The sequence below is a fragment of the Alexandromys fortis genome, unplaced genomic scaffold, assembly GCF_014885135.2.
Source record: "Alexandromys fortis isolate MF-2015 unplaced genomic scaffold, M_Fortis_MF-2015_v1.1 scaffold_185, whole genome shotgun sequence".
Classification (NCBI taxonomy): Eukaryota; Metazoa; Chordata; class Mammalia; order Rodentia; family Cricetidae; genus Alexandromys; species Alexandromys fortis.
Window position 1 is genome coordinate 409,596 of NW_026068094.1, and position 16,681 is coordinate 426,276.

At 44.5% G+C, this 16,681-nt stretch overlaps 1 protein-coding gene across 6 annotated transcripts in view; it reads right to left on the reverse strand.

Annotated features, from left to right (window-relative positions):
- Large1 (LARGE xylosyl- and glucuronyltransferase 1) overlaps positions 1-7,828 on the reverse strand; it is a 383,834-nt gene extending 376,006 nt beyond the window's left edge. For 3 of the 6 annotated variants that reach the window (XM_050123188.1, XM_050123191.1, XM_050123190.1), the window contains exon 1: positions 6,754-7,823. The gene's annotated coding sequence lies outside the window, so the exon portion shown is untranslated. Of the gene's footprint in view, positions 1-6,753 lie in introns of all 6 variants that reach the window. The other 3 variants (XR_007588866.1, XM_050123192.1, XM_050123193.1) reach the window with 3 other exon arrangements.
- Positions 7,829-16,681: the final 8,853 nt, after the last annotated feature.

Below are 16,681 nucleotides of genomic sequence, written 5' to 3' on the forward strand. Positions count from 1 at the left end.
AGGGCTCAGTGGCCAAGAGGACGCTGTCAAGCCTGATGACTGAGTTCCATCCCTGGGACCCAAACACTGCAAGAAAATCCGCAGGAGTTGTTTTCTATCTTCAACAAATATGCCCTGGCACAAGTACAAATGAGTACACACCCAATTTAAGAAAAAGACAAAAAGAAGAGTCAAAACTGGAACTACGAAAGTCAGAATCCTAGGAATATTTAGCTAACTTAGTTACTTGCTCTGGTGGCCAGTTAGTGAGCTTGACCATTTAAGTAACTCCTGTTCTGTAACAATCTGTATTGGGCTTCATGGCAGGTAAGCCAAGTTGGCTACCCAGTAAAACATTCTAGTTTTTAGGATTCAAAAGTCCTGACATTACCTAATAGGTGAATCTCCTCAAAGTGTCCATTAGGACTGTATTCATAAAATAATTTCAAATACAATAAAAAAGCAGCTATTAAATGGAGGCCCACAATAAATCACTTCTGTAAAATAAAAATCCTTTCATAGATCAAACAATTAATTATATTAAATTACTTGGTCTTGACAAAAGATTTTATACGCCAAGTTCTCAAATACAGGACTCCCCAATTTAGCTTCAGTATTAACATAACAGAACAGATTCACATTGCACTTGAAACTTCTACTTTACAATAAGCAGTGCACTGCCCAAGGGAGACCAGAACCAACTCAACAACAAGGTGTGGTGCACTCTTCCTGACTTGACTTCCACACGTGAGACCAGAACCAACTCAACAACAAGGTATGGTGCACTCTTCCCGACTTGACTTCCACACTTTCATCTTTATCCAACCTCTCCCCTACAAGGTCAAATGGAAGGACTTCCTTCAGAAGGTATCAGGCAGAAGATTATAGAAGGGTTAATTCTTGTTTTTATATACTTCATTTTGAAACAGTTAAGATGATCATTGTTTTTGCTTTGTTTTCTTTTTATCACAAAGCTCTTCATTCTCAAGTAGTACCTAAGTGGTGTAGGAGGTCCTTCTGTATCAGACCCCATGGTTCTCCTGCCCAAGGAGGACGCTGTTTAGACTCAGGCCGGGGGTAAGCTAGCTGAGTGGCAGGACACAGCCCAATCCTCCTTACTACATAACATTCCAGGGTCAATCTATCTGCAAGCAAGCAAGCTTTTTCATATGTTCATGGCCTCATGTACAAGGGGTTCTATGAAGTTTGCAACAAAGAGCAAAGGCTGACATTCTTCTTAAACACACCTTTGTACTGTCAGGTCTCTTCCAATTCAGAGCAGAGAACTAAAGCCCTACTTGTTGATCTAAATCTTGCTGTTAACTAGCTTAGGTTGGGCCTCTCCCTATTCAGGAGTCGAAACTGCTAGATATAAAGTAAGCAATGCCTTATGGACAGATGCTACCCAGAATCTAGAGGATATTGGGTTGACTTAAAGCAACCCATCCAATACAGGCATAGAAGATGCAAAGCAAACGAGCAAGTACTAAAAACACATGTAGAGCTGGGCGGTGGTGGCGCACGCCTTTAATCCCAGCACTTGGGAGGCAGAGGCAGGCGGATCTCTGTGAGTTCGAGACCAGCCTGGTCTACAAGAGCTAGTCCCAGGACAGGCTCCAAAACCATAGAGAAACCCTGTCTTGAAAAAACAAACAAACAAAAAAAACACATGTAGACACACGTACACATACACCTTTTATTACCTCTGTCCTGGCTCCTGATCTTAATTAAACATACATAGTCCTGGAAATTACAATTGCAACTTTGAGTCTCTGTTCTTTCTAATACCCTCAGAGAGCATAGCTCCACTATTGATTCTCTTCCTTACCACATGCAGGCAGTCCTAAAGAGTCTAGACTAAGAGGATTTGCCATTAGGTATGCAACCAGCAGCAGAGAGAAAGCATTAAAAATTGTGTCCAGAGCTGGAGAGATAGCATGGCAGTTAGGAGTACTTGCTGTCCTTGCATAGGACCTAGGTTCAGTTTCCAATATCCAGAGACAGCTTATAAGTCTATAACTCTAACTCCAGGGAATTCAGTGTCCTTTGATGTGGTATTCCCCTCTGTATGCTGTGAATACATTTTATTAGCATCAGTTAATAAAGAAGCTCCTTTGGCCTATGGCAGGGCGAACATAGCAAGGCAGAAAATCCAAGCGGAGATAGAGAAGGAAAGAAGGTAGAGTCAGAGAGATGCCATGTAGCCACCGAAGGAGAAAGACAACAGAACCTTACCAAGTAACCTACAGCCTCGTGGTTATACACAGATTAATAGGAATGGGTTAATTTAAGATGTAAGAGCTAGCTAGGAATATAACTAAGCTGTTGGCAAAACAATGTTGTAATTAATATAGTTTCTGTGTGATTATTCTGGCCTGAAATTAAAGTACAGTCTCTATTTACAATCCTCTTCTGGAACCTGGGGGCACAGGCATGTACACAGTATTTTACAATCAGGCAAAACACTCATACATGTAAAGTAAAAAAAAAAGTCTTTAAATAAAATTAAAAATAAAAATTGTGATTATATTAAACATGTAGACATTTTTTCTCCGTCATTTACTTTCTAAAAATCACACTGTAATTCATGTATCATTTACATTGGGGTAGGTATTATAAATAATGTAGATGTTAGAAAACTATATAGGAGGTGTACATAGTTTATATGCAAACACTGGACCATCTTAGAAAAGGAGCTTAAACATCTGTGAAAATTGGTATTAAGGGGGAGGAACCTAAGAATCAATCACCTACAGAAACCACCAAGACCAAGGAACAAACTAAAGTTTACCACTGCAACACACAAAGGTTGACAGACATGTACATGCATACTCCTATTTTCAACAGTATAAAACTCTTCTAACAACAAAGAAAGTTGAGACTAGAATGGAAATGATTATGATTCTGTAATGCTGTTAAGGTGTGAAACACAGCCACAACTCTATCTGGATCTAAAGCTGACAAAATGAAGTTAGTCTAACAGGCGGCAGTTTTGTCCTCACCATACTGTATTATGTGTTAAGTAACTGAGTTCTTTATTGCACTGCTCTGTAAAAACGCAATGAAACCCCAGATGTCATTCATGTACACAGAAGGCAGATGTAGGGTTGAAAAGGGACCCTTTATTTGCATGCTAATAGCTTTTGAAAGGACATGAAAAATTCTACATGGAGAACAACAGACACCAAAATATTTGTCTATGTTTAATAACAATATGGGGTAATCAACTAGTATTCTTGGAATTTGCCTGACAACCATTTTTGCCCTCCTTTGATTATACGGAGAATGAGGATAAGATACAATCTCTAGCATGGGGCCCTGTTAAGTTACTAACCTCCCAACTCCAAGTTTTCCTTTCCTGGAAATTCTCCTTTTCCAGCTGCCATTCCACATGATTGATGCACAATGGGGTACATGCTGCTGTCTCCCTTATTCCCACTAACCTGGGAAACTAAAAGTCGTCCTTTGAACACACCTGCACAGTAGTACTCAGCTTGCAGGAGTGGATGTCTGTCTGTTACCCATGACCAACAATGAGTCAAATGAAGAGCCTCCATGACCTGCACACAGGGTAAGGCACTTGTACCAACGTTCAGAAGTAATACAGAAGTACAAAATCACTACTTTCCAACAGAGAAGTGTACAGCAGTGAAGCCACATAACCCAAGCCATCATCATTCCTGCCTCTCTGAGAATCTCTAGCCACAAGACACATCCACCTTGTTCACTAACCCTACAGAAGGCCGGTATTCTGCCTCAGGTACCTCCTCCACCTCTGCCAAAGGGCTTCCCTCAAATTCCTAAGACTCCCATCATGGCTTAGAACCACAGACCAGATGCTCTCAGGCTTTCACAGGCTGTTACTCAATGACAAGTCTAACCACATTCCCCTTTTCCAATCTCTTACCTCTTGGCTATATTACACCTATGAGAATCAATTTGTAAAGCCTTAATAGAAGGTAAGACTCTATATTTATCATTTTTCCTAACCACAATAGCGGTACTCCTTAAACTACCTACATATGCATTATACTTTTGAGTAAAAGGTCGCAGATGCAATCTAACAGACCCCAGAGTTCCAGGCAACGAAATGACTTGCAGAATTTTGCAAGTTCCAAACAAAATTTAATTCTACATGCTGAATCAGGCTTCTTAAGACTCCAGTAGTACCTAGATCTTGATGTAATTTGTCCTTTGAGTGCCAATATTTTGGAATGGGCAATCTCTTAAGACTCTTCCTTCTTACCTTGTGTGTCTTTCATAAGAATTAGCTGCTATGCACAGACTTGGGCCAAAGGGCTTTGTTCTTCAGGGAAATACAATTATCTTCTAATTCTGTTAGAAGAATCCCAGACACTAATGATTTAACACCGTTCAAACTGCAGAGAGCATCTAAGCCCAACCACGCTGTCAAATGATATGTTACCATCTGTGTAAGGAATGTACTTTTAAGAAGATGACAGCAAGAAACTTGATGGAATTAATCTCAGAGATGTTTTGAAGAATTGTTATTTTTGAAATCTGGGTTATATAGTCCAAAAGTCCCCCTCATCTCCCAAGAAGGAGGGGCTGGGTATGTCACTCAGTAGTAGTACGAAGCCATGAGTTTGAACCTCAGAACTACAAAGGGGATGGAGGGATAGTTACAAGTAATATTTGGTAATTTAAAATCAGCATGACCCCATGAAAAAGGCAGGAGTTTACAGGAGACTATCTTCCCAAAATGTATAGTCATTATATGCTTAAAACACTATAACTGAATCTGACCAGCTTTGTCCACATGACACTGTAGATAAAACCAGGCCCACCACGCAAATGTTGGAATCCATTCAATGGTGCAAGCACAAGTTGGGTACCAAAAAGTTACAATTATGAGCTTTAACAAAAAGCCATGGCTGTTTCTAGCATCTGTTCTTGGTCTTTGTGTTTTGATGGTGGAATAGAAAACCAGTCCGCCCTAGTGTCCTATAGGTGGCTGGAGGGCTGAGACATTGTGAAAAGCAGCCTCCTCCGACAAGCATTGACTAAAGAACAGGAGAACCTAGGAAAACGTTGGAAACCTAGAGAAGAATTCTCTTTGATTTTATTTCTAAGGTTCTTCCAGTTCCAACTTAAAAGTCAAAGGAATCCATATCCTTTCACATCTAAAATATCAGTCCACAAGTCAGACCACTCACAGGCTGTCTGTGCTGACCCAGGTTGGAGGGAATCTCTGCTTTAGAAGCCTCTCTGTCCTACTAAAGGAGTTTGCTGCCTTTCTTTGACACTGGCAAATTCTGATAGCTTCTGCCCCTCTGAATGGAATTAACAGGCCCCAGCTAGACAAAACGTGTGTCCTCCTCAAGCAATTTTCACTAAGGTAAAAAGCACACTTCAAAACTAAAGGTACACAAGAGATGTGTGACGCCGTCACACAAGTTTTCCTTTAGTCTTTTTTTTCTCTCCTAGTGAGGCCCCAGCCTAGGTGAGTAATTCATTCATGTCATCCATTTGTAATGATGAGATGAGAAAAGAAACCATCATTTGTCCTTTTCCGAATTTAGAACCTTGCCCTATCTCGAGTCTATCAAAGGGTTCCTGAGGTGGGAAGGCAGGAGAGGCAAGGAGGAACATTAGTCTCCGGTTACTGCAGCCACCAGAGAATAAGCACTTTGGGTCCCCACCTATGTCGATACAGGCATCTGCACTTAGGTGATGTGCACCCCCACCCCTCTCTACTCCTCGTGTCCCCTTGAAGGGAGAGTCTGAGTTCTTTCTTGGGAGACTTACATAAGACCCTGTAAAACTTCCTGTGACATTCACAGAAAATGTAAGCTGCTATTTTGCTCCCTCGGGAAATCATTTTAAAGGACTGAGTGACAAAATTCACAGATTCAGAATTGAGCAGAAACCTACTCAACCCAGGTGCACCAGCACAGGAACAGGAAAAAAAAAAAAAAGCGCATCCCTATTAAACAGGGTCATCCAGGGGATGGACTGAATGTGCAAAAGACAATCTGTTCCCTTTGGCGTGACCCATTTAAAAGCAGATTGTTTCTAGGAAGCCCATAAGTTTAAAAAATTCTCACTCTGGCAAAGACATGGCTTGTAAAAAGAACTGTGGTTACATAGTGGGAGCGTTTCAAAGCGATGAACAGCATAACTTCATGATGCTGAAACTTTAGTCACCATCCCAACGTCCAGAAGCAATGGCATTCACAAGAAATTCTGTCTAGACCAGAATGGATCAAGAATAAACTTGATCCCTACAAGTTTAGTCTAAAAGGAAGGATCAGGTGTGTTGGCTGTTCTTCCTCTTGTGGGTATTGACGCAAACCATCCACTCTAACCCAAAAAGCTTTTGCAAAATGTGGATGCACACCAAACCGTCCTTTCTTCAATTAATTGCAAAGCAAGTTCTAGGGGCAACCCATCATGAAAGGCGGGTAGGTGAGCAGGGCAGAATGGCGGGAAGGGTCCCAGGGTAGTGGGAATACAGCACCTCCAGATGTTAGAGAACTCCCACACATAACATCCCACCCCACCATTGTCTACCTACATCTGTCCGCCTATGAGTCTGTCATACCCTGAGACAGGTCCTGAGAACACCAGAGATTTAGGGTCTTCAACCTCCTGCTTTTTCAGAACTCAAAGCCAAGTCAAAAACGGTGTGCCCTCCGTCTTCCACAGTAACCTAAGCACACCGGGTATCAGCCACAGGTATGGGTAGCTTGTTAGGACACTTCTCACCAAATCGCCTCACAAAGAGGTTCTCTCGCAACCTAGGGCTCTTACCTTGGCCTTGACTACCCAGGAAAAAGAACACTCCGGAAGAGCTGACACTGGAAAGCTTGGTGACACTGACGCCTAAGAAATGTAGGGGGTCCGGGTCGGTATCCCAGCAGGTGCCGTTTTAACCCGACGGCCGGTGCCAAGTGTAGACTTCGGGACAGCCTTTAGCTCCAAATACCACAGGAAAGGTCCGGGTAGCCGCGACAGAGCACTGTCCCTTCTTTCTCCTCCTCCTGGGCTGCTGCCGGGAGCTGTGTCTCGCCAAAAAGAATCTTCCAAGCCGGGAGCGTCTCGCGTGGGCAGGGGCCTGGGGCGGCCCAGGGTTGGGTCCCGCGGGAACCAGCGCCAGGAAGAAACGCGGAGCGGACACCCTACCGGCTCCACCTAGCCGCTTAGCCCCTTCAGGGCAGGGCCTGCCCACAACCCGCCGGCGAGGCAAGTGAGTGCGGCCGCGCCCCGGCACCAGCGCCCGGGCTCGGGAACAGCGACCAGGCCGGGATCTGCTCAGCGGGCCCTGGTGGCCTGAGCAGCGAGCGTGCACAGGGACCGGCGGTAGCTGGTCCCAGTGACCCTCCCCCCACCCGGGCCTGCGCGCCGGCCCGCGAGTGCACGAGAAGCGGGAGCTGGAGCGGGCCTCGCCCTGGTGTGGGGCGCGGGACCGGGGACTTGGGGCCGAGGTAGGCGACCCTTGGAAGGTCAGAGTCGCCGGGGCGCGGCAAGCGGGACGCAGCACTGTGGGTGCGGGGAACCCGGACGGGCGGCCCCCACCGCCGCCGACGCCTCCGAGACGCGCCGGCTTCCCGGAGCGCTCGGGTTTGGAACCGCGCGTCGGCTGCGGCCGCCGAGGGCAGCCTGGAGCCGCGAGCGCGCGATCCCCGCTTCCCGCGCGCGGCCGAGCGGGAACCTCTGTGCGGGGACCCGCGTGGGAGCGCGCTGGCAGGCGCTGAGGTTCGAGCTCCGGGCTAGTCCTGCGGCCGCCGCGTGCTTAAAGCGTCCGGCTCGCTCAGCAGCTGCAGTGACTGTGTGTCAGTGTCAGGTCTGTGCAGCTGGGGGTGGGGGATGCAATCGGGACTGGGTTCCGAGCTGGGGAGGGACCGGAGCCTGCCTCGGGCCCCGCCCCCACCCCCGTGACCTCACGGACGACCAATGGACAGAGCCAGGAATGAGCGTCTCAAGCGCCCGCCCTACCTAGGCTCCGCCCACGGCCAGGCGCCTCCCTCCACTCCCTGAGTCTCCAGATAGCTGGAAGAAGCAACACCCGGAGCGGGGATCCCGGGCCGGGTCGTGGGGAAAGAGAGCTGGCAGGAGCTCCCCACCCTTCTTCCCCCACTTGGGCCGCTCCCGTCCGCTCCGGGATTGGAGGAAAGAGGGGAAAGGAGGCAGACCGGATCCGCAGCTGCTGCTGTAGGACTGCCTGCCGTGGGGGTCACCGTGCCACCCACGATTTTACAAAATAGCAGTCTTTAGGAAGTAGGAAGTTTCTCCTGCTCTTTCTTCTGCTGGGGACAGGGTATGGGGCAGCTGGAGCTGCGAAAAGTCCCCCCAGAAGGTTTTGACTGCATCTGTTAGGATTCTGGATCCAAGAATCCTCTGCAAGACGATTTTTTTCAGGGGTATTTACATTTTTGTGCCCTCCCCAATACACACAGATGGGCCCCTTTCTAATTTTATTCTTGCTCAAATCCCCGCGTGCAACATCCCACTGGAAGGACTTCCAGCCTCCTGGTGTTAATGGTGAGGTTGGGGAGATGCCGAGAGTCCGCCCATGCAGCGGAGGAGCGCAGGAATTTTGTCACGGTAAAGGGGACGGACTGTCCCTCCGGGGGGCGGGGGGGAACCTGAGGCTGAAGCAGAGTCTGGGAAGAGAAAGAAGATACCGGCGGATGGACAACTCCAACTGGAAAACCGAGCTCCGAGAGCGCAATCCAGCTCCCAGGTTTTTTCCTCAGCTCGATCCCAGGGTTTCTGGGGTCCCCTTCTTTCCCCCACCCCCCACCCCTGAGTCTTCACCTCTCCTCCACACTACAAGCCGTTGAGCCTCCGCTTTCCCCGTGCCTCTCTCTGCAGGCAATGCACACGCTTTCTTTTAAAGGCTGGGAAGGATGGAGAGTGGAGGGGTGAGCAAAAAAAAAGGCCTCCTAGCCTTTCCACCCGAGGTAGGGAACCAGTCTTCCCTGGGAGTCGGCTACACACACACACACACACACACACACACACACCCGCTAGCTCTGGCCTTGGTACTTACACCCCTTGGGCGGTCTTTTGACTAGTCCAACACTCTTCTGCTCACTCCAAGTTTCCCTCCAGTCTCTAGAAACCAATACCCATTCCACCACCATCAGAGTCTCTCCCTGATTAGGTAATATTTACCTAATCAGTGGTAGCTCCAGTGGAGAAGGCGAAAGGAAGGTAGCGATTGCACAGCAAAGTCCCTGGCAAAGAATTAAAAAACGTTTGCTTCCGAGCTTTGGGATAATAAACCGCGTTGCTGGGGCCCTGATATCTTAACTCTGCCGGGATGACTTTCAACGTGAAAGAAAGCAGATCGTATCTGGTGTTGATGCCATTATTGTGCCGGAAAGAACATTATATAATAAATTATTATCTATTATCCTAGAAGCCATTAAAGTGTCAAAGTTTAATGTCAAGCCTTTAGCTGCCTTGAGCTCAAAGGCAGTTCAGTACTTCCTCTGACGTACAGCTTTGTTCTAGAACGCCCAGTAAACAAGGAGATCGTTTATTTATTTATTTATTTATTATGTGGCGCGAAAGACTTTCCTACTCTGTTCCTCCACCCACACACCAGCTCTCGCCCTAGAACTTGATAGAGATAAATAAAAGATAAACTTTTTATTTATCGCCTGGCTTCACTTCATATTAATGGTGTAAAAGTGCATTATTACAATACATTAGCATGTTAATAAGGGGAAGGGAAGAGAGTCTTGGAATTTACAAACAAAGGAGAAAATCTAATTGACATCAGAAACTCAAAAGATAAAGAATGTGGAAAGAAACCTCTCCACTGTAATAACATGAAACATCTTCATTGTAATAACACAAGAGTGGTACCTTGTCAAGATCTTTGAAAGATATGAATAGGGTGCTGGGAGGGAGCATTAGTCAGTGGGATCAGTGAGGTCCCATAGTTACTAGGGGCTTCATGAAGTTGGCTATCATGGGCCATTAAACTCCTTAGTTGCTGAAAAGCTTCTATCAACTCAAGGTTCCAGTTGTACAGCAGCAGTATATGTAATAGGCTAAAGGGAGAATGCGTTAAGACAGCACTGGTTAATTCCTGTCATAGGAAGCTCCACATTGTAGTTTTTCCTTTTGGAAAACTGTTAAGCTCTTAAACCTCCCAGTCTAAGTGTGTGTGTGTGTGTGTGTGTGTGTGTGTGTGTGTGTGTGTCCGGAAGTTGGAAGTGATTGCCTAGAAGTTATAGGTCTTAGACATAAACCAAGATATGAATGTCAAAAAATGATTTTGACTTTGAAATAATATAGTACGAAAATGCAGGATAAAATATGTAAGGAATATATCTGTTATTTCTATAAAAAAATCAGCCTAGGTTCAACTGAGAAATGGAAAGTACAGTACCCTCTAAACCAACTGCTATTTATCCTCACACCAACATTGCACCTGTTAACTGAAAAGTCTGAACCCCCACCCTAACCCCCAAATCTGTCTCTTGGTTATCTTTTCTCCTCTTCAATAGGGTCATACAGAACTCATCTTAAGAAACCCGAGGTCTTAAAACAGCCACTAGGGGCCCCTAAAGGCATCTCTCGTCTCCCTGGTTTCTGACCTGCTTTCCTGAGTACTTATTGCCACTGGGATCTAAAGAGAAGTAAAGAATGAGCATGGTGTGGAGACAAATCAGGCCTTTGACTTAGGAGTCAAGAATTTTGTTTCTGCATTTTCTGATATCTAAAGCCCTCATTATTCCACAAAAGGAATTTTGCATCCATTGATGGCAGCATCTCAAAGTCAAAGCAACAATGTCTACCTTTCCAGACTAGACTCAGTCTCTGATTTGGTACATTTTTCTCACTATCTGACTATTCCTCAAAAGTTGAGTAGTTAGACTGAATCTTTGCAGAGAGAATACCTAACAACTTGAATACCAATGCAGCTACCAATAGAAGTCAAGACAACTTCAAATTGTGTGTGTGGGGGGGGGGGGGAAGAGGGCAGATGTCCATATTAAACTGGCCAGAAAGCCTCAAAGAGCTTCCTCTCTCTACCTTCTCAACCTTAGGATGACGGACACACACTACCATGCCAACTTTTTATGTGGGTTCTAGGAATCCTAACTCCAGTCCTCATATTTGCAGAGCAAGCCATTTACCACATTGAGCCATTTCTCCAGCCCCACCTTGGAGACTGGATGCTAGTGATGACATTAGTGGGGATACTTGAGTACAGTGGGAATGATTCACACTGGAGACTGCAGCAGAGGACACTGACCAGTCAAGAGAGAAAGGTTGCAATATCTTAATGTTGCATTTGCCAAAAACAAATATCAGGTAACCTTAGCAATCACATAATCTCTGTCCCCCATCTTACCACTCAGTAAGGTTAAGGTGTCCTTTATGAGAGCTGAGTATCGAAGAATACCCACGTAGCTCAGGTTAGAGAAGCTCCAACCAGTGCTGGAGAAATAAATATCTGTAAACAATATTCTATGTAGGCATGTTTCCAATGAAAATTTACTCACCAGGCATGAAACATTCCTGTCATTCTGGCCAATAATAAAAAGACATTCCTAGGCAAAGCAAAATGCACCCATCAGGGAGACACAGGGAAGAAGCCACTTACTTGGTGAAGAATTAAAGAATGTTAATATAAGTCATCAAATTAACACTAATGGAAGTGTAATTTGAACATAATTTAACTGAAAACCAAGCAAGTCCAAAAGTGAGACATGAAACAGAAAATGAGAATAAAGTCTTTCTGTGTGAAATGAAAACAATATTTTATGTTCTCTGCATCATGTTCATTAAGTAGGTTGAATACAAGTGATCCCAAAATAGCATTATTAACTTCTAGGAGACTTTCTACCTCAAACTTCAGAGCCTTATAATTAGAATGGATTTGGCTCTAGATGGAAGATGCAATTGTCTGTAGGGGTGAAGGTGTATTCACTCATTGGCTGTGAGAGGCCATCAGAGTCCAACCTTGTCAGGTAGATAGCTCCCTGGACACCTTAAGAAAAAAAAAAAAACCAATAATGTCAGAGCCCTCTCTGGAAGAAGGATACATTGGTGCTAGAGAGGTCAAAAGAAAAGGCAAAGCAAAATTCTCTTCTCAGGTCCCGGCAAAGTGGGACTTCAAGCTAGTGTGGTATAAGGCCCCGAAACAGAAATATAAATTGTAAACATGTTCTGGAAATAATAGATAAAGATGTATAGCTTTTGGAATTGGTAAATGAGTTAAAAGGGTAGGAATGACTGGGTGGGCATGTTTACAGCCCCTGCTACCTGCCCTCCTCTATTTGTTTACAACCAAAACCTGCAGAGTGAGAAAACCTGCTGGTTTAGTGGGCCTGTGCTGGAGCCTGGGGTTCTGCTTACTAAGCAGAGCTGTCCACAGACCACACCATCCATTAACAGTATCTATCCTCCTTTTCCTGTTTGCTGGGTTAGGATACCTCAAAAGGTAAACCCAGAGGAAAGGATATGAAATTGGAAAGTAACACCAAAAAAAGGAAAAAAAAAAATGGGGTGGTTTCAGTGTCCACAGCGGCCATGTGTTGGATGCCCAATGTGATAGTATACATAGATGGGCCTTTAGGAGCTAAGTAAATGTCCAAACTATTGGAATATCCGGAGAGCCTAGAGCTCAATTAGAATTGGGTTTTCATAGTAGTAAAGGTGGGGGTGAGGGGTTTCTGAGGTTCAGGACCTCTGATTGATTGACCTCTGTCTAGGGGTGTCCTGGTGAATTTGTACTATCAGGTGATCCTATCTACAATGGTTGGAATGCCAGGCATTCCTTTGAACAGTCTGTTCTTGGGTAGGGGTAATCTCAGTTTGTGGTTCCACCTGCAGCCAGGCATTGCCTCAGGGCAAACTACTGAGACTCCGGCCTCTTATTAAATTTATCAATGGCCGAGTTCTACTCTGGCAAAGAACCTCCTTTGGTTGACCTGTCCATATTTGAGCTTATTATGGCTGGCCCCCACAGTTCCAGTGACCCTTTCTTTTCCCTTTCACCTCCACCCTATGAAAAGGCACAACTCCTAACTCTATTATATAAAGAAGACCCTCAGCAGAGAGAGAACTGGATTCTGCCTTGAACTTGGAGATCCCAGCCTCCAGAAATATAAGAAATACATTTGTATTGTTTATAAAGTACCCCATCTCAGATATTTGGTCATGACCAAGGCATGGAGGAAGGGTGTAAGGAAGTGAAATAGAGAAGGAAAAAAGACTAATAAGGGATGGATGAAAAGTGCTCAGCCTGAGTCAGCCCTGAGAGGATGCTGAAAGAGATGGCACAGAACAGCGGCATCCAGACGCGTGGAACAGAGCTCAGAAGTATCCCACCAATCTGAAAAGCTAGAGCAGCAATTTATCCATCAAGTCCTTTCATAGGTTAATGGTTGTCCCTGGCAACTGACTAACTCACAGCTTTTCTCCTGTGTTCTTATAGCCAGAGAATCACCTCAGAAGAGTTCCCAGTGCTTAAGATGGGAATGTTTCAGGGTATATGAAAACTGCCCACCATGGTTGGACATGATCACCAAGGTGAACCTCAGGGAGTGCAAAAGACAACGACATCATTTGCCATAAGAAGTGTTATGGATGTAACTTAGTTAAAAGAGGGCCAACCCATGTAAGGGAGGCACACAATCCTGCCATTCCAGCCGCTACAGAACTAGAAGTTGGAAGAACAGGACTTAAAGCTTATGCTAGGCCTCAGCCAGATTCAGGCTCACCAAATGAAAGACCCCGGAGTGGGGAGACTTCCCCTCAAGTCTCAAGATAACATGACACCCCAGGAACTCACGAGAGACCGTCCTTGCTGCAATCACACGAGGTTTATTGACAGGACAGGAACCAGCACGCTGGGGCCAAAACTCATTTCCCACTCAGGGGTAGAGGAGTTTGACCCTGAGAAGCTGAGAGAGGGGGTATTTAGGGGAAGAAACCACAACCCAAAGGGGGTAGGGAGGGCATCATTGGAAAATTCTGAAAATACCAGTGATCATTGGAAAATTCTGAAAATACCAGTGATAATCACAAGGGGTTAACTCCCTGTTTCTCAAGATTATACTCTAACTTTACGGTCATCTAGTTCCAGGAACAGAGTCACTGAACTGACTAACCTAGATTTTTTATTCTTCTCTCCCTGCTAGATTTTTGTCTCTATTCTTTCTGCTAGAGGGGTTTGGATTTATCTGGGTCTTTCACAAGAATGCATAAGACAGTGCATTAAAATGATAAAGGCAATTGAAAATAAAATCATGGTTGTAGTTTGAAGATTCAACATTGGTTCAGGACTGAGGATGGTTCAGTTGAGGTGGCCCAGGGTTCTTGTCTCTGATAGAAGAATGCTCCAAGTATTCCATTGTTATCAAAATACTCACAAATCCATTGCTTTTGTTTGTCCAAAAGCCTCATCTTAGTTCAAATCCTCATCTTTCTGTTGGGTCTATAGGGGTTGTACAAAGACAGGGACAGACCACCAAAGTCTCGTAAACCAGAAGCAAACTTTAATGCAGGGAAAAAGTACCAGACACAGAAAAAAATCAAAATTAAAAAAAATCTTCACGGGGCACAAAAGCTTATTGACTAGCTGAGACCAAAGCCAGAGATGGATTTGTAAGTCTGTGGCAAAGGTTAGTTTCTGGACAAACCTTTTTATAGTATAAGGGGCACCAAGCATTAGGTCTGCACAAAGGAATTTTTACAATATTGAGGTAAAATTCAGATATAGCTGGCCTTACTTTACAATCTTTATTAACATAGTTTTTTAGTTAAACTAGTGCTTGCAATTAATCTATTATCTTCCCTGGTATTTTTAGGCGGTGTTTACCGTAGCCCTGTGCTCTCCCTTTTGATGCTGCTAGTTGCATGTAGCAGGTATAATGCATAACCCAAAAGTTAACTTAGCTCGTATTCATTGTTAATCACAGATGGCCAGGGTGTTTTCTTATACTAGCCCTCAGTTTGCAGAGAGATGTTGTGACCTTGCAAACAAAGCTATGGGTTGTAAAGCAGAATAATCCACTGTTGATAGTTGGTCCTTAAGCTGCTGAGAAAGCTCTTGAAAGCCTGCTCTCATTCTCCTGGGCTTACAACTTTATATTTCTTTATTTCTATATTCTTATTTCTAAAATATACATTTTAATATCCTTATTCTTGGACCCTTCACTCTTACCCAGGAATACAGTAAACCATCATCCATACCTGCTTTAGATACCCTCTTCTTTCCTTTCTTTCTTTTTTCTTATTTTTTTTTTCTTTGAGACAAGGTTTCTCTGTAACTTTGGAGCCTGCTCTGAAACTAGCTTTTGTAGACACCAGGCTGGAACTCACAGAGATACACCTGCCTCTGTCTCCTGAGTGCTAGGATTAAAGTCGTGGTGTAACTGGAATGACCTCCTCACTACCAAGCCACATAATCCTTACACAGAGTCACACCAGTGGTTGGCTAAAGATTCAAGATTATCCCTTACCTTTTGGTTTCTGTGTGTCTAATATTAATAAAATTTTGGTCACCAGCTTATATTTTTTGAGAGTTTCATGTAGTTTATTATGACCTTGAACTTGCATCCACATAAGCAAGGATTATCTTACACTTCTCATCCCCCTGCATCAACCTTCCCTCATGGGTGCATGGGAGGCAGTTACTCTCCAAATGAGCACCATCCTCAACTCCACTACATCATTTAACCTCTACTGATGAGAGTATGCCTTTTTAGAAGTCTCTCCTTATTTCTCCTCATACCACTGACCCAACCTTCCATATGCTCACTTCTACCCCTCACTGTCTTATTGTACACATTCATTTTTTGATTTCCAGTTCAGTTTTTCTTCTCTTTCTCTTAGTCCTTATTTATGCCATCTGCTCCCTCTAAAACTTATTTTCTTTGTCTTGACATCGTGGCTTTTTAATTCCAGTTTATTGATGTCAAAAGCAGAATGTAAAATATCACTTTATTTCCTACAGCAAATCACTTAGAAGAAATTCCTTAATTCCTCAATTCCTATCACTGAGTCTTGACAATATTCTTCCCTTATTCTGTAGTAGTTACTCCTAGCTTTGTATAGTTATTGTTTCCTTCTCATGTATTCTCACAAAAAGAACAAGTCATCTATATCTAGGTTTTATCAATTTTCTATGTTGATGGCTTTCCCTTATCCCATTTCTCAAAGTGGCAATTGTAAACTGTATTTCAGATTGACAGCTGGCCAGAATGTTGATATGTACAAATAGCTCCTGACCCAAAACTCCCTGCCTAGATAATTTGCTCTCTGTGTGGCTTTCTGAATTAAGATCAAACTTCACTTTCCTAACCACCTGGGTGTCTGCTATTCGGAACACATAAGGTGTGTGAGATTATAGCTTGCTCTTTCTCCTCTTTCTGTGTTCTTTTTGTCTGCTTTGCTGCTGAGCAGTGAACCATGAAGGTTCTGCTGGGTCAAGACCTTGAATATCTCAAACAGAAAGTAGGTGACTTCTACTGGCCAGTATGAATGGCCTGTGACTCTGAGTTTTCCCTTTCACACAAGCAGCTGTATATTTGGTAAAGAATAATGACTCAGAGTGCTCAACAACAGTTTTAAGCTCCTACTTTAAGCTCCTACTCTAAGGCTACCCACCCAGAGCAGTGAGCCTCAAGGTCCCCAGTAAGAGAGCCCGGCACCCTCAGCCTGGGCTCCAGGGGCTCCTGTGTTCTCCTGGATCCTGCACTGCCTGCCC